At 40.4% G+C, this 19,763-nt stretch overlaps 1 protein-coding gene and 1 pseudogene across 1 annotated transcript in view; one reads left to right on the forward strand and one right to left on the reverse strand.

Annotated features, from left to right (window-relative positions):
* MDGA2 (MAM domain containing glycosylphosphatidylinositol anchor 2) overlaps window positions 1–19,763 on the reverse strand; it is a 366,045-nt gene that overhangs the window by 284,793 nt on the left and 61,489 nt on the right. The window lies entirely within an intron of this gene.
* On the forward strand, window positions 10,193–10,333 carry LOC147020596 (signal recognition particle RNA; annotated as a pseudogene).

The raw sequence follows: 19,763 nt of genomic DNA on the forward strand, positions 1-19,763 counted from the left end.
CACACAAACACAACAACATGAGCATTTAGGTGAGTTCAATCCACCACCAGAAAGCACAGCAAGGCAAAGAAACCAGTTACCCACTCCTCTCCCCAGACGATGAGGCTGTGGAACTTGAACATCTTCCTGGGCCGAGCAGCAAGGGACAAAACATAAAGGTGCCAGACGACAATGGAGGCCGTATGGGAGACTGTGTCTGGCTGTACTGATAACCTGAACTGTGAGCCCTGAGCTGGGCTGCTTTTGCATGCCTTTCCATGCTTCGGTAAGCAGATTGGACCCATTGGCGGTGTGCCTGATATGAAGCCATGTGGTTGAATTTGTGTGTGGCTTGGTTGGAGAAAATGCCATTTATCTTTAAATAATTATCATCCAGGTGATGCTTCTGTATTGTTTGCATTATATCTAGATGTGTTCTTTGCCATCTGCGATGACATTGCCATAATTTTCCCATTTGAGCACATGGCTCCTGATGCTGAAGACCCAGGGTTCAAAATCCAATGGAATGTGTTAATTAGTCCATTATTTACTAATATTCGTTAATTCACATAAAAAGTAAACTGATGACTTCATGTCCTTGTCCATCATTAATAAAAAAATATATCATACTTTAGAGTTGGAGAGAGAAAAGCGAGGCACAAAGACAATGCCAGTGTACTTAAGGAATCGATCACTTAAAACATCAAGTAAATGCAATGTCGTTATATGGATGCCATCATTTAAAATGGTTACATTGAAGCCAAATGTGAAGCACAGAAAATTAAACCGCTTTGTCTGTTACACTGATAGATCGCATAAAGAGCATGGTGTGTGATAGATACATCATTGGTGGTCAATAACCATTGTCCCACATTGTCGCTGATCCTACAAACAGTGATCGGATTCCATCCATACTGTAAAGAGAGATGTTTTACTGTTTGTCTGTCTGTCCATGTGTCACCATAGGTCTGAGAGATGGCCAAATGAATTTTCGTTAAACTTTCAGATGTTCATCAGTGAGTGCCAGGGAGTGTTTATGCAAAAAAAAAAGTTTCGGGAAAAAAAGGTTGATTTTTGTGCCTAAGCCTTTGTAACTGTGCAAAAGGTAATATTAAATGATCCCCGACACCATTATTTCGTAGGTGTGGAGAAGTATTGCAGCCCCCCCTCCCAACAAAAACCCAGAAATAAATATTTGATTTCTTCAAAATCCCAACAGGATTAGAACAGCACCGGGCAATGCAGGGTATCCTGCTAGTACTAGATATACAGGGTGTCCCAAAAGTCTCCATAAATAGGGAAAATTAACACTTTCAGCAAAATGTCTCCTGAAATTCTTCATACATAGCTTATATCTCCTTCTTTTTTTTCAGATTACCTTCAAGAATGCCTTTCTCAAAAGAAGAACGTATTGAAATCATTCTCATGGCTGGTTCGGGAAGCTGTCGCAAGGTTGCAATCGACTTTAACAGGGAACGTGGCAAGCACATCACATACCACACACACGACAAGATTCAGGATGTGGATCATTTAAAGGAATGCATTTGAAGTGGAATTACTTGCATAACACCAGATGTGTTGACATGAGTTCACCATGAGTGGGAGAGACGACTTCATGTGTGTTTACAAAGAAATGGCAATCATGTAGAGAACGTTTTGTAAATAAAGTTACATTTTGCTAAAAGTGTTAATTTTCTCTATGTATGGAGACTTTTGGGACACCCTGTAGACTCTCAAGGGGGTGTGACCAGTTCACTCACAGGGCTGCACACCTGCTTCATGCTCATGACAATAAAACTGCCCGAAACACTTGTTTGCAGATGATGCTCCTCCTGGGTGAACCCGCCCAAAATTATCATGAAGAATGCTATTTTTCTCGTATAACATTGTAGTAAGCTCCAACACAAATGTGACAACATAAATGGCATTCAGCGAAAGTGTTTGACTCCATTCAGTTGTAGAGAATCCAGCTGTATTCTGTTGCATAGCATTCGGACATTTTTTGGCTTTGTTTTGTCAGAATGTAGCTGCTGAACAACTTTCACATAATGCAGAGCATTTTTTTTACCATTCAAACAGAGTCCCTGTTGTCCCATTAATTATATTCCCTCAACTTTGTTCAAAAAATCTTGAAGGCTCGATGATGTAATGGGCTATAATCCATACAATCCTTTGTTCTCAGTGCAGGGGTCTTCCATGTTTTGCCATGTCGTTCAGGTCATGCAGGTAGCACCGCAGTATTTGTAATTCTGATTCATCCATTCCAATCCATCTGCATGCAGTTTTCCCCACCAGTTTATTTGCAAATACCACATTAAACTTCTTCCTTTTGTGAAGGACCACCATTGCCCCCACCTTCCATCCCCCAATTTGTCTTTAAAAAAAAAATTTTAAACACCAAGAACCCGTTCCCAAAGGCAAAATTTTTTTAAAAAAAAGAAGAAAACTCCAGGAAATTCAGATTAATATTATTCTGGCAACAAATCAGACAAACGGAATGTTTTCCAACAGCATCTTTCTTTCTCAATTCTACTTCATCTTCAATAAACAGTTATCCTGGTATTCCTTTTCAATGACAAAAATGAGCAGAGTGGGATATGAGAGGTTTTTTTATCCTTTCGTTTGCCAAGAACAGAAGGCAGATGAAGTAAGCACGTGAAAAACTGCACCAAGGTATCCCCATGTGTTTATTAATGATTGTTTTATTATGATCAGGGTTTGGGCTCAAAGGAAGTAAATCACAAAATGATTATCAAAGTCAATGTTCTCACTTTCAAAGAAGCGAGTGCACCCCCCTGAGCTGCCACCTTCCAATCTTTCTTTCCCAATTCTCCATCGTTTTCAAAATGCAGCTCAGGATTCCATAACTTCCAGTTGATAACTTGTACTTATTTGTTGCAATAAGAACCTCCTTACCAACGAGTATGACACAGTCATGTTGCCAACTTGCGCAAATGTAGAACCCTAGTTATGTACAGCTTTAGTGCATCTAAGTTGCCATTCTACGGTAGGATTATAGCACTTCCTTATTCTGGCACAAATTTGGTACTCTTTGCCTTCACATATTTTTTCAGTTCACCGAGTCAAAGAGGAAGCTTCCTAAATAAACGTTAAATTAAAATTGTTGCACTTAACTCGTCTGTCACTATTATGGTACATTGTATTAGAGGACAATCATAAATAAGTTGCATCCCTGTGGGTGTTTTAAGAGTGGTTGCAGAACTTTTGAGTCGATGAGATTGGAACTTTGTGGATTTCACTATGTTAGCTTCCTCAAGGAATATGAACAATTGCATTTTTAATCCAGTTTATGCTATATTTCTAGGCCAAAACAATGCAATGTCAAAAAAATGGTCTTTAGTGATGGAGAAGTATGAGTTCTTTACTATAAACAAATTAGAAACGAGAACTGCACTTGATAGAGTGCATGCCTCCGCTAGGCTCAACAGTGTACGTTTTGTATCCCACCGATAGGCAGGATCTGAATTCAGGCCTAAACAAAAATCAAATCGGCTTGTTCTTATCATCTACCCAACTCATCTACCAAGTTTTGTAATGATCCGTCCATATATTTTTGAGATATCGTGCCATTACTTTATATTGTTTTTGACCCTATCTCTCAATGGTGAAGAATCACTGGAAAAGTTTTCATATCCAGACCCTGATCTTCACAAAAATCTCATCAAGTTGTCCTTGTGACACATTCACCCTGTTCACCAAGTTTCGGCTGAATCCGTCCATAACCTTTTCAGATATCCTGCCCACAGACAAACAAACAAGCAGGCAAACAAACAGGGGTGAAAACATATCCTCTGTTCACCTTTGGTGGCAGAGGAAATAAAAATATTGGGTGCTATTTTCTGTAAATTGCTGTTGAAGTATTGGAATATATTCAGCCCTCCTCCCCCCAAATTACCTACCATTAGCCTCGTACTTTTCTTCTCATGCATCCGTGCCAGAATTAAAGTGCCTGAATTAAAGTCCCATTCAAATTGAATATTCATTAACTGGAATAGTCCGTGGAATGAATATATTTATCTTCATGGGACTCAGCCGTATTATGTTCATGTTTTGTTCCTCGATGTCTGTCTGTCTTTGTCTCTTTCCTGTCTTTCCACGTAATTTATTTTTAATCTTCAACTGCTTGTGATAATATATGTAAGCAGTCGGGTGTTGTGTTTTCTGGATGCACCTTCTCATTTGTTTCATCTGGATTCTCATCTGCAGTCTCTTGCATCAGATGGATGAGCGTTTGTGTCTTTTGCATTGGATACCATGAATATACCAGGTTGGTGGATATAATAGACATGGTTGTACCAAAGGACCTCTTATTATGCTCACAATTCCACCTTGTTAAAATTAAATAATGCTTTGTTAAATTGTATGGAGCATCAGTGTTAGTAAAAAGCACGTAAATACAAAGAAAATTACTCTTAAATAGAACCAGGAATTGGAATAGTCCGTGGAATTAATCGGGGCCTGATGACTAGTTGGTCAAAGACAGAGTACATGAGATGTACAGCAAGTTGTGAAAAGGTAAAGGGAAATGGATTGGTGATGCAAGGGGAAATGATCAAGGAGGTGCAGAAATTCAAATACTTACAGTCAGTTGTGCAGCAGGAGGGCGAGTTAGTTGGGGAGATGAGCATCAGGATTAATGTTGGTGATCTATCTTCTGCATATCTCAACTATCTTCACAATCTACCTAAGGATAACTGCATCTCATCTGTCTTAACCATCTACCTAAGGCTAAGGGAGATTGTAAAGACAAAAGAGATGCTGTATGGATTCATGCAAGGAAAGGGAACAGTGGATGTGATATTTATCTTTATACCGTACAGATTCAGTAAAAGATGCTGGAAGGAAATAAGAAGCTGTACTGGACATCTGGAGAAGGCATATTATAGGATTCCAAGAGATGTGGTGTATTGTTGTTTTATTTGAAAGAAGAAGGGCGTGCCAGAGAAAATTGTTGGGATCATGATGGAAATGTATGCGGGAGCAAACACTATGGTCAGGACAATGAATGGGGACTCACAATATTTTAGAGTGGAGGTTTCTGCACTAAGTCCCTTCATTTTTGTTACTGATGGGCGTGCTGAGTGACAACAAACTGTGGGCGCTCCTGTTTATAGATGACTTAGTCATAACAGCAGAGTGAAAGGAAGAGCTGCAGAGAAGCGTACTGGAATGGCAAGAGAGCTTAGAGAGGCAGGGATTGAAGGTTAATGCCAGAAAGACAGAGGTAATGGTGTGTGGTAAGACTGGCGTAGAGAGGGTCAAGATTGTTGATATAAGGGGTGGAGAGCTGGCACAAGTGGACAAATTCAAATACCTCGATTGAACAGGAAAGGGAGGAGGAGGTTATGAAGCAGAAATACAGGATAGGGGAAAGGTAGCATGGGCAAAAATGGAAGGAGGTCATTGGAGTCGTCTGTGATAGAAGGATATCAAGAAAATTGAAGGTTAAAATCTACAAGACAGTGATTAGGCCGGTTAAATGTATGGTGCAGAAACCTGAACTTTGAGAAAAAGGGTAGAAGAATTGTTGGAGAGGACAGAGATGAGAATGCTTTAGTGGATTATAATTATCAGAGTATCATGAAGAGAGTGGTTGAGGAATGAGGAGATACAGTAGAGAGCTGGAGGAGTTGCATGTATAACATAAAGGATGAGAGAGAGACTAGGTTGCAGTGATTTGGACACGTGATCACAAAAAACCGATGAAGAATCAATCATGAAAGCATGGAATGAGCCAATTAGAGCGAAAATATCAAGAGGATGACAGAGATTAAGGTGGAGTGAGGTCGTGGAAAGAGATTTGAAGGGTGTGGGATTGAGAGAGGAAGATCTGGAGGACAGAGGTGAATGGAGAAGGCAGATCCGAGTAGCCAACTGCTAACTGTGAGATTAACGCATAGAAAAGAAGCAGAAGATAAAGAAGAAGAAAAGGCGGAGGAGGAGGAGGTGGAAGAGCATTGGGAGAGAAGCTTGATGGAGTAACTGGATAATGACTTCAAGTGTGCTTTGTGATGGAAAGATGCCAGTGAGACTGAAGGGAAAGGTGTATCGAGCTGTAATGAGGCCGGCGATGATGTTCGGTGCGGAGACATGGCTGATGACAAGAGGTTTGGACCAAAGGTTAGATGTGACTGAGATGATGATGAGATAATTGTGTGGTATAATGTGCAAATATGTGCGGAATGCATCCATCAGAGGAACTGTGAAGGTGGTTGAAGTGTCAAAGAAGGTACAGAGAAGTACATGGAGATGTTATGGGATGGAGTGATTTTGTAGAAGCAGACATGTCGAGGAATGGTGTCAATAAAGAATGAGTATACGACCAACCCAAATGGTGGAGCAGGATCCATATCAGTGTCCCCACTTGAAGTGGGCTAATGATGCTACAGATTAAGAAGACGTAGAAGACGAAGAAGAAGAATAATAGCGCCAGGAAATAACTGTCATGGACGAGAGGGCATGCTTGGTCATTTTTTATTACCCAAGCAAGGGCGTAGGAACGATCATAAAAAGTGGGGGCCCAACTTGGAAAAAAAGAAAGAAATACAGGTTCCCAACACTAAATGTGCCAAAGGAATGTCCTCTTCGGATGGTGTGGGGGAATGCCACCTCTCTCCCCCCAGGGAAATTTGAAATTCTAGGTTTCATTTAATGCACACTGTTGCATTTTCTGGGCTTGTGAAGGGGGGGGGGTGGGGGTATTTCAGGCTTTCAACTACTCTCACCGACAAGATCAAAGCGATTCAGCAACACTTGATAATAAGACAAAATGTCACTGAAAGACCATGTTCTCACAGTCCATCGAGTCAGGCAAAGTTTAAAAAGTCTTGAAGGCACAAATAGGTACAGTATGCCAAGCAATGGACTGAAATGGCAAAGCTGTTCTGGTGGTGAACTTGGGTATCAACACCACAAATCATTTCCTCCATAGTTGATGTCCCCCATCATATGCTTGACCTCGACATTTATCCAGCCCTCAAATGCAGCGTATCAGGACATCTTTTAAGGCCATTTTTTGAGGGTTTTACTGGCAATATCTGACACCTTAACAAATCTCAGTGATTCCTCATATACTTGGTAGCTGTTGTCAACCCACTTTAAGCAAATATTGAACTGTTCTTTCATTCTTTGCAGGAAATATCAGTCATTTTGTTGGCAATAAATCGAGACCAGCCATATTCCTACACTTCAGCCTGGAATTAATGTACAACAGCAAAACCCATCTTCGTTAACAGTTTGTTAATCTCAGCTGACCAAGCAAGAAAATAGGCACTCAACCAATAGCAACTTCTGCATCCTTACCTGTCATGCTGTTCTCTTTTTACATTATTAAAGCTCGATTATTATAAACTGCATTAATAAAGCAATATATATTAAAGCAATGATAGAGCCGATGAGTATATGGCTATACATACAGTGCCTTCAGAAAGTATTCACGTCCCTCAACTTTTGTCACATTTTGTTGTGTTACAGCCTGAATTAAAAAAGGATTAAATTTAAATTTTTTGTCACTGATCTTCACAAAATACCACAAAATGACAATGTGAAAACATGTTTCTATAAATCTTTATAAATTAATTTAAAATGAAAAGCTGAAATATCTTGCATCAATAAGTATCCATATATCTGGCGTTGGCTTAATAGTTAGGTTAGTGGGCTTGGGATCACAGGGTCCTGAGTTAAAATCCTGCTTGGCTGTTGAATTAATACCAGGTGGGGTTGACTCAGCCTGTCATCCTTACAAGATTGCCAAAATGAGTACCAGCTTGCAGGGATGATTGATCCATTTGAGTATCCTATGTTGGAGTGGTGACCTGTCTAGGAGTGTGCCCAATAGCCCAGGAGACTACTTCAGCAGCACCAATGCTCTGTACAGGTCCCAATAGATTTGGATTTTTTGGAATAACTATTCAATGCCCCCAATCAATACTGTGTACGTCTGTATCAGCTTCTTGGGTACGTCTGTATCGGCTTTGCAGATCTTGATTTGGAAATTTTCTCCCATTCTTCTTTGCAGATTTGCTCAGGCTCTGTCAAGTTGGATGGGGAGTGTCGGTGAACAGCAATCTTAAAGTCTTTCCACAGATTCTCAATGGGATTCAAGTCTGGGCTTTGACTCGGCCACTCAAGGACTTTCAGTTTTTGGTTCTGAAGCCATTCCAGCATTGCTTTGCCTGTATGCTTGGGGTCATTGTTCTGTTGGAATGTGAATCTTCTCCACAGTCTAAGGTCTTTTACACTCTGAAGCAGGTTATCCTCAAGGATTTGCCTGTATTTGGCTCCATTCATTGTTCCCACTATTCTTTCCAGTCTCCCAGCCCATCCCACTGAAAAGCATCCCCATAGCAAGGCGCTGCCACCACCATGCTTCTTGGTAGGGATGGTGTTAGAGGGGTGATGAGCTGTGCTCAGTTTCCACCAGACATCGTGCTTTGTATTCAAGCCAAAGAGTTCAATTTGCGTCTCATCAGACCACAGGATCTTTTGCTTCATGCTCTCAATCTTTCACGTGCCTTTATGCAAACTCCAGGCATGCTGTCATGTACCTTTTCTCATGAGTGGCTTCTGTCGAACTACTCTCCCATAAAGCCTAGATTTGTGAAGTGCTGCAGAGATTGTTGTCTTTCCGACAGGTTCTCACATCTCAGCCAAGGAGGAACTCTGGAATTCTGTCAGAGTGGTCATTAGGTTATTGTTGACCTCCCTGACCAAGGTCCTTCTTGCCCAGTTGCTCAGTTTGGTTGGATGGCCAGCTCTAGGAAGAGTCTGGGTAGTTCCATATTCTTTCCATTTCCTAATGATGGCTCTCACTATGCTCTTGGGAACTTTCAACACGATATAAATTATTTTATACCCTTCCCCAGATGTATGTTTCTTCACAATTCTATCTCAGAGTTCTGCGGACAGTTCTTTGGACTTCATGGCAGAGTTTGTGCTCTGACATGCACTGTCAACTGTGGGACCTTACATCTTCATGAGTACGGCAACTTGGCTGCCTGGTAGCTATCATTTTGTTGGGGCGTGACTATGCCGCTGATCCTGTGCCCCTCCGTATACCAGTACACTGGTAAATATTTTGCAGACCTCGGAAGAATGACAGGCTGAGTCAACCCAACCTGGTGTTAATTCAGTGGAAAAAGGAGCTCAAACTCAGGACCCAAAGATCCGAAGCCAGCCACCCTAAACATGAAGCCAACACCAGGCTTGGACCTTGTATAGAAAGATGTGTTTCTTTCTAAATAATGTCCAATCAATTAAATTGACTACAGGTGGACTCCAAGTTGTGGAGAGATCTCAAAGATGATCAAAGGAAATTGGATGCACCTGAACTCAATCTGGAGTGTCATAGCAAAGTGGTTGAATACTTATTGATGCAAGACATTTCAGCTTTTCATTTGTAATTGATTTGTAAAATTGTCTAAAAACAAGTTTTCACTTTGTCATGTAGATCGGTGAAAAAATATTTAAATTTAACCCATTTTAAATTCAGGCTGTAACACAAGAAAATGAGACACAAGTTGAGGGGTGTGAATACGTTGTGAAGGCAGTGTGTGTGTGTGTGTGTGTGTGTGTGTGTGTGTGTGTGTGTGTGTGTGTGTGTGTGTGTGTGTGTGTGTGTGTGTGTGTGTGTGTGTGTGTGTGTGTGTGTGTGTGTGTGATTGCGTAAAATATAGTGTAGTGTGTGTATGCCATATACAGTATAATGTGTGTATGTAATATACAGTGTAATGTGTGTGTATCTAATATACAGTATAATGTGTGTGTAATATACAGTATAATGTATGTATAGAATATACAGTATAATATGTGTATAGAATATACAGTATAATATGTGTATATAATATACAGCATAATATGTCATGTATAATATTTATGTATATAATATGAAGTATAATATGTGTATATAATATACATTATAATGTGTGTATATAGTATACAGCATAATAATGTGTATGTAATATACATTATAATGTGTGTGTATATAATAAAGTGTAATGTGTGTGTGTGTGTATATAATATACAGTGTAATATGTGTGTATATAATATAGTGTAATATGTGTGTATATCATATACAGTATAATGTGTGTGTATATAATATAGTGTAATGTGTGTGTGTGTGTATATAATATACAGTGTAATGTGTGTGTGTGTGTGTGTATATAATATCGTGTAATATGTGTGTGAATATAAAACCGGGCGTAGTGGCGTGCGCCTGTAATCCAGCTACTCGGAGGCTTGGGTTGGAGGATCGCTTGAGGATGGGAGCTCTGCCCTGGGCCGTGCTATGAGAGGGTGTAGGGCAGCCCGGAATCAGGGCGAAACCCAATCCTTATCCCTGTGTCATAAGAGGGCGACCAGGGTTGCGTCAGGAAGGGCATCCGGCGTAAAACCTATGCCAAATTAGTATGCGGATCGTAACGGATGATGCGCTGTGGTGACCCCTAACGGGAGCAGCCGAAAGATGAACAACATGTGTGTGAATATAATATACAGTGTAATATGTGTGTATATATAATATACAGTGTAATGTGTGTGTATATAATATACAGTGTAATGTGTGTGTGTATAATATACAGAAAATGTGTGTATATCATATACAGTGTAATATATGTGTGTATATCAGATATAAAGTGTAATATATGTGTGTATATCATATACAGTGTAATATATGTGTGTATATAATATACAGTGTAATATATGTGTGTATATAATATGCAGTATAATATGTGTGTATACAATATACAGTATAATGTGTATGTAATATACAGTATAATATGTGTGTATATAATATAGTGTAATGTGCGTATGCAATATACAGTGTAATGTGTGTGTATATAATATACAGTGTAATGTGTGTGTAATGTGAACGTAATATAGTGTAATGTGTGTGTATATAATATACAGTGTAACTTGTGTATATAATATACAGTATAACATGTGTGTATATCACATACAGTATAATATGTGTATACAATATACAGTATAATATGTCATGCATAATTTGTGTCTATAATATTGTTGTAGATTTCCCGCCCATCGGTGTTGCGAACGACCGCGTCTAACCAATAGCGGTCGCTTCGCCCACCAAACGGACAATCCAGTCGTGATTTTCTGGAACAACGCCAGAAGCCAGTCACGGGTTTTTAACCAGCCAGTGTGTTTTTAACCACACCACAACCTTGTCCGCACTCTACCCGTGCTACAGGGTCCGATCGCCAAATCTTCGATTTACCTAATTATTCGCGCAGGTAGGTTACCGAGAGATTGTACCTCAACGGGACAACTTGGAAACGAGCCGCTTAAGCAGCTCGCTTCCTTTTGGGATAACCGGGCAGGGTATTATCGCACAGTCCCGTTGGACCCGATCACTTTACCGGCCATTTAAAAACCAACTATATTCCGAGTGCAAGATGGGGCAGTTCAATGAGGGAATGGACGCAACGAACAGGTTTACATTCACACAAGGACATTTATTATAATAAAGCACGTATGCAATTAAACAAGGCAAAACACGTATGCAATTATACAAGCAACAAAAGCACGACAAAAGAACTACAACCGTCTACTTATTATGTACAGTCACTTGCACTTAACAGCAGTTCCTACTAATTAGACGGGCCCACGGACACACGTACACACACACACACACACACACACACACACACACACACACACACACACACACACACACACACACAACAAATGGTGGCAGAGGCCTTTAATAACGAGCTCCAGCTCAGAGGACAGGTGAGCTGAAACCCAGAACCTATCTTGAACCTCTGCACATCGTGTGGTCTTCAAGTTGTTCGGACCCGGGCTCCAGCGAGAGCGAGCTGGATCCAATCGCCGTGAGCTGCGATCCTTCCTGAGCTCCCGCGAATCCTCCCGCGCTTCTCAACACGTGCTGGCGAGACGAGGCGCTGATCCTTCTCGTCGATGCGTCGCTTCCCCGAGGAACCACCTCCCGCGCTTCTCAACACGTGCTGGTGAGACAAGGCGTCGATCCTTCGCATCGATGTGTCGCTTCCCCGAGGAACCACCTCCACGAAGAGGTCGATGAGTCGCACCAAGCCGGGAACCAAAATGGAGAACAAAGAGCTCCACGAACCAAGAAGAAGAAGCCACCACTCGCAGCTCGAGCCGAGCGACTGGCTTAACTTCCTTCCAAGCAAAGCAGCTCAAAGCAATAAGCTCTCCCGAGCCAAGCAGAAGCCGAACCCACGGAACCATCAAAGCAAAAAGCCTCCTCTCGAGCCAGGCCGCAGCCGAAGCTCACTGAGCCAGCCGAAGCAAAAAGCTTCCGAAGGCCTCAACCCTAACGCAAGCCAAGCAGGACCCGACGGTCTGCTGAACGACTCCCCTCAACTCCCTTCTCCAACTCTGCCCTTCCAACTCTGCCCACGAACAAAGGAAAAAGATCTCCTCTTATCCTTCTCCCGCCCTTCCCCGAACCCAGCATGACTCATGACTCATGCCCTCGTGCTCCATCCCCCGCTCAGCCACGGGTGGGAGGGAGTTGTTGACATCATGAGTCACGGGACGGCAGGGTTCTTCTTCCTCTTCGCAGAAGAGGGGGAGGGATGTCTCCATTGTTCGTTCCCTAACTATTAAATCGATCCGCAGCGCATATAATCGATTTCTGAACATTTAAACAATGGAAGGTGAGCTATCTAGGGAACAAGCACTCATCGACATAGCTGACTAAAGGAACCTGAATGTTGTGTGCAATCAAATTCCAAATTCGTAACAATATTCAGTATAATGTATGTGGACATAATATATAGTATAATGTGTGTACATAATATACAGTGTAATGTGTGCATTTAATATACAATATAATGTGTGTGTATATAATACACAGTATAATGTGTGCGTATATAATACACAGTATAATGTGTGTGTATATAATATACAGTGTAATGTGTGTATATAATATACAGTGTAATGTGTGTGTATATAATATACAGTATAGTATGTGTGTATATCATATACCGTATAATATGTGTATACAATATATAGTATAATATGTCATGCATAATTTGTGTCTATAATATACAGTATAATGTGTGTGGACATAATATACAGTATAAAGTGTGTACATAATATACAGTGTAATGTGTGCATTTAATATACAATATAATGTGTGTATATAATACACAGTATAATGTGTGCGTATATAATACACAGTATAATGTGTGCGTATATAATATACAGTGTAATATGTGTGTATATAATATACAGTGTAATGTGTGTGTGTATATAATATACGGTGTAATGTGTGTGTATATAATATACAGTATAATATGTGTGTATATCATATACAGTATAATATGTGTATACAATATATAGTATAATATGTCATGCATAATTTGTGTGTCTATAATATACAGGATAATGTGTGTGGACATAATATACAGTATAATGTGTGTGTACATAATATACAGTTTAATGTGTGCATTTAATATACAATATAATGTGTGTTTATGTAATACACAGTATAATGTGTGTGTATATAATACACAGTATAATGTGTGTGTACATAATATACAGTGTAATGTGTGCATTTATTACACAATATAATGTGTGTGTATATAATACACAGGAAAAGTGTGTGCGTATATAATACACAGTATAATGTGTGTGTATTGTTACGGATTTCAGAATCCGATCTGACGAATGCATACAAACATCCAGGTCCACAGATAGTTATTTCCCGAAATGCATGTCCAGGAGAGACCTATCTCCATGTCTGGTGGGATTCTAAATGTGATGCGTTGAGAAGAGTAAAGAATAGATTCTCTCTCTTCTGGAAAGCTCCTTTTTCTCTTTACGACGGACACATTCGTGCACGTGAGATAGCGTTAGCCCAACGGAGGCTCGACACCAGCCTTTTTCCATCAACGTTGACACCCGTTTCTTTCACCATCGACGTTTGGCACCCCGTTCAGCAGCTCTATGGACGCTACCTGGCTCTTTTTCATATCGGGATGAACAGTGAGATGATAATTGTTGTTGACGTTTTATGAGCGCTTCACGTTTTCGCTCAGTAATTCGGACAAATGGCTGCTTTTGCCATTCGTCCAGCACCACAAACCTGCCATCATATGCCAGGAATAATCGCGGGATGTGCGGGTTGTTACGGCAACGATTTGCAAATGGGGCAGGGTGGATTTGGCTGGAGTCTGTGCTCGCCCAGATGGGCCGCCTATAAAAGGAGGACGAGAGATCTGTTCTTGGTGGGTCAGTCAACAACGAGTCAGTTTGTTAGTCAGTTGGTGTCAGTGAGTCAGTGTCAGTCAGACGGCTTTACCCGTCAGTCGGAGTCCAGTCAGTCAGACGACTTTACCAGTCAGTGAGTCGGTGTCAGTCAGATGGCTTTTCCAGTCAGGCGGCGCCAGTGAGTTGGTGACAGCCTCAGCACCTCACAGCTCCACAGTGCCTCAGCTGTCCATCGGTTGTGGCTCCTGGTGGCTCCTGGCGGTGGGTGACGCTCGGACCGTTAATGCTCCTTCTGCTCAAGACCTGCTCTTGGCGTACCTGATTCTTGGCGTCCCTGGTTCCTGGGCACTAGCAACGGACAAGGCACGCTCACACATTTCAGGACGTTTTTATATGACGTATGACTTCTATTTGTTGAGCGAGACGATTTCTCTCCCCCCCCTGAATGATCTGCTGAGTACCCTTGTCTGTGTTTAATTGTTAAGTAAGGCATAGAGATAAGTATCTGCTCTTTGTCTCTTTTTCTATCAGTGCCTGATTAAAGCCTGGTGTTGGCTTAGTGGTTAGGGTGGCGGCTTGGGATTCTAGGGTCCTGAGTTCAAGCCCCGTTGGCCGCTGAATTAAAATACACAACCAGGAGATTGACTAAGCCTGTCATCCTTCTAAGGTCGGCAAAATGAGCACCAGTGTACTGGTAAGGGGGACACTGCATCAGCGGCATAGCCGCAACGCAACCAGCAGCCACAGGCTGCACTCGATAGGGAGAGAGAGAGAGAGAGAGAGAGAGTGCCCGATTAATTATTTAATTGCTTGCGATCATTTTGATTGATTTGGCCTGATTATTAAGTCTTTATTTGCTTGCAATTATTTGATTGATTTGAATTTACTAATTTTTACCACACGGAAATAAAAAGGTCTTTTTATTTATTTATTTTCTTATTAATAAATTGCTTTGTTGACGTTCCAACCTGTCCATACTTGTCCTTTCCTTCCATTGATCCAGCATTGTCCGAACCTAGATAGACTGGGAGGTTATTACCACACAAATTGACCAATAATAGTCGGCATGCACCAGCGGTTAAACGCTCGGCCGCCCTAATTACCTTAGACGAATTTATGGAAAAAGGCCATGTATAAATTTCGAGGTGCATTTATGGGTAAAAGTGGGGAACCTGATTTTTAACATAATTAGGGTATGCTAAATTCGAATAACCCAGTTCCCAAGCCAAATTTTGAGTTTTTGACCATCTAATGAGCATAAACAAAATTAAATGGCTGCCAAATTGCAATTTTTTGACACATTCTTGGGGCAAGCATTTATACATCATGTATATATATATATATATATATATATATATATATATATATATATATATATATATATATATATATATATATATATATATATATATATATATATATATATATATATATACACAAATTTATACCTGAGTATGTATTTTACGAATGTTTTTTTTATTTGCAGGTGACGATTGATCCAGTGGTTTGCTTGAAAAGGCCTTCGTCTGTGGATTACAGCTTGTGCATATTCTGCCAAACCCATAAAGCCAGAGTTCCTCGAAGTGAAGCAAGTGGTCATGGACTCGGTACAGTTAGGACTGCTGTATGTAGCAGAAGGAAACTAAGGGACTCAAAGAATATCGATGTGATTGATCATCTTGAAGGTGTGTTCGATTCTGCTGCAGCCGAGAAACTTGTGTGGCACAAAATGTGTTATGCTCACTTCACGGACAAAAGTAAAATTGAACGACTACAGAGGATTCAGGCAAAACATTCGAAAGAGGAAGCAAGTTGAAGTAGTAGTGGTGTCTCAGGTGGTGACAGGCGTTTATTGCGAAAAGGGATGGCACGTACGGTGGAACTTATGCATTTTCTGTCAAACCACTGATATGAAGGCACGTCTGAGTTCAGTAATAATAATAAAAAAATGAGTTATCAAATTATTGAAGCTTCTCATCTTGACTAAAAGTCAGCATTCGACTGAGTGGTGTGATTGACTTGATCGCAGCTGAGGCCAAATATCACCTGACTTGTCTAAGAGCATTCACCAAATCTACCACAAAAACAAAGCAGGAATCAGCCATGATACAGACCTTGCTATGATATGGTTATGGAAGGAGCTTCATCAAGCAACTGACAACGGGCACATATAAAATAAATGCCATGCTGAGCTTTTCACAATAGTTGCCGATGACAAGCCTGAACAAATTTCAGAACTGGTATCATTTCTGATGCAGGAACGGTTTTGCAAGCTTGTGACAGATGCACAAAAGCTGTAATCCACAGACGAAGGCCTTTTCAAGCGAACCACTGGATCCCTCGTCACCTGCAAATAAAAATAAACATTAGTCAAATACATACTAAGGTATAAATTTGTGTGTGTGTGTGTGTGTGTGTGTGTGTGTACACACACACACACACACACGCACACACACACACACACACACACACACACACACACACACACACACACACACACACACACACACACACACACACACACACACACACACACACGCGCACACACACACACACACACACACACACACACACACACACACACACACACACACACACACACATAGCCTGGTGTTGGTGCAGTGGTTAGGGCAGCGGCTTGGGATCCAAGAGGTCCTGAGTTCAAGCCCCGTTGGGCCACTGAATAAATACACCAGGGGGTTGACTCAGCCTGTCATCCTTGGGTTGCGTCAGGAAGGGCATCCGGCGTAAAACATGCGCCAAATGACTATGCGGATCATTCGGATGATCCGCTGTGGCGACCCCTAATGGGAGCAGCCGAAAGAAGAAGAAGAAGATATATATGTACACATGATATATAAATGCTTGCCCCAAGAATGTGTCAAAAAAATTTCAATTTGGCAGCCATTTTCTTAATGCCAATTAGATGGTCACAAACTCAAAATTCGGCTTGGGAACTAGGTTAATCGAATTCAGCATACACTAATTATGTTAAAAATTCAGGTTCCCTACTTTTACCCAAAAATGCACCTCACATTCACATTTCTCGGAAAACCCTCTAGAGTCTAGACTAAATTAAGATCTAATCAAGATAACATTGGTGCTTTGCTGAGGGCGCGCTCCCCATTAAGGAAACCACGTGACCTATAATTAAATGGCATAATTAGACGGTGGACACTGGAACTTGTGGTTAACAGAGTGGCGTTCGTGGTTCTAAAGCAACTCACCATACCACAAAGTTAATTGTGAGCGGTGGCCCCAGGTCCGGCTCTTCCGAGGACAGCCGGGGATTAAACCCCCTCATAATACACTCGTTATCCATGGCCGTAACATTATGCAATATGCAGTATAATGTGTGTGGATATAATATACAGTGTAATGTGTGTGTATATAATATACAGTATAATGTGTGTGTATATAATATACAGTGTAATGTGTGTGTATATAATATACAGTGTAATGTGTGTGTATATAATATACAGTGTAATGTGTGTGTATATAATATACAGTATAATGTGTGTGTATATAATATACAGTATAATGTGTGTGGATATAATATACAGTATAATGTGTGTGGATATAATATACAGTATAATGTGTGTGGATATAATATACAGTATAATGTGTGTGTATATAATATACAGTATAATGTGTGTGGATATAATATACAGTATAATGTGTGTGGATATAATATACAGTATAATGTGTGTGTATATAATATACAGTATAATGTGTGTGGATATAATATACAGTATAATGTGTGTGTATATAATATACAGTATAATGTGTGTGTATATAATATACAGTATAATGTGTGTGGATATAATATACAGTATAATGTGTGTGGATATAATATACAGTATAATGTGTGTGGATATAATATACAGTATAATGTGTGTGGATATAATATACAGTATAATGTGTGTGGATATAATATACAGTATAATGTGTGTGGATATAATATACAGTATAATGTGTGTGGATATAATATACAGTATAATGTGTGTGTATATAATATACAGTATAATGTGTGTGGATATAATATACAGTATAATGTGTGTGTATATAATATACAGTATAATGTGTGTGTATATAATATACAGTGTAATGTGTGTGTATATAATATACATTGTAATGTGTGTGTATATAATATACAGTATAATGTGTGTGTATATAATATACAGTGTAATGTGTGTGTATATAATATACAGTGTAATGTGTGTGTATATAATACACAGTATAATGTGTGTGTATATAATATACAGTGTAATGTGTGTGTATATAATATACAGTATAATGTGTGTACATAATATACAGTATAATGTGTGTATGTAATCAAGGGTTTCCTTAGAAGCCGGTTTCCAGCGACCCGCAGCCGTCTACTCAGAGAAAAAATGTCAAAGGTCGCCGCCAACTTCAGCGCCGATTTTTCGATTTTTGTTTTTTTTGTGACCACGAAATCTTGACACCCCCTGTTTTGAAATTCGAGACGAAAACACAGTATTTCGATAAAAGCGGGCTTACTTTTACTGTTAGTACTCTTGCCAGGTCGAACACAACACTGACCTAAAAATAACACAAGCAGCTAAAACTCGCCTCCTGCAATAGAGAGTTCTCTGCTTTAGCCTCGTTTTGGACTGTTGGCCTGATACCCTGATTCCATACAGCAATGACCTCAAGAAAATAAACTTTGTAGGCCTCGCAGTTTCGGTGCCGAAACGATTGCATCGAAACGAAAATCCCTGTTTGACTTTGGATTTTCGAAGAAGTCCAAAGACATGGGAGGTAAGCTTCTGGCCATCAGTAATTGGTCTAAACTTGCACTCTCACAAGTGCGACGTTGTTGTTGTTTCACGAAACACGTGTTTCACCTAGTCCTAGTCCATTTTGAGCTTTTGTCAAGTGATGCGGCTCCAAAATACACGGTCACCCATTGTGCCTTTTTAATTTACAAAGTAATTAGCCTATAAGCTTAAAGCAGCTTTTGTACATGCTATTATTCGTGGTTATTTGCAATGAAAATCGCCGTCTATTCATTGAAGTGAAGGCCAAGTATGAGCAGCTGTGAACTGGCCAACTGAATACTGGTACCGCAGGTACATGCATGTACCATAGACTTGAACTAACTACACAGTATAGCTGAATTTCAGTCAACCAGTCAGTCAGTCAGTATGTTAATGCAACTACATCCAGTATAGGACTAACCACCTGTTTTTGTGGAGTTTGCCACCCCAACAGCATGATAATATGAGAACTATTTCATGTCAGGAATCATGCTAGAATGCATCTCCAGCCATCTAGGATCCTCCGGCTTCCAGGGCCCGAGGCGGGCCCTGGACCCCGGCTATACAGCTGCGCTCGCTTCGCTCGTGGTGATGGTAACCTGCTACTTTTTAATGGTAACCTCCTACTCCAAAAAATAAGGAAACTCCTGGTAATATAAAGTATAATGTGTGTATGTAATATACAGTATAATGTGTGTCTGTAATATGCAATATAATGTGTATATGTAATATGCAGTATAGTATTTGTGGACATCATAA

This window comes from Eptatretus burgeri, chromosome 9, assembly GCF_056783735.1.
Source record: "Eptatretus burgeri isolate ZD-2024b chromosome 9, Ebu_testis_v1, whole genome shotgun sequence".
Classification (NCBI taxonomy): Eukaryota; Metazoa; Chordata; class Myxini; order Myxiniformes; family Myxinidae; genus Eptatretus; species Eptatretus burgeri.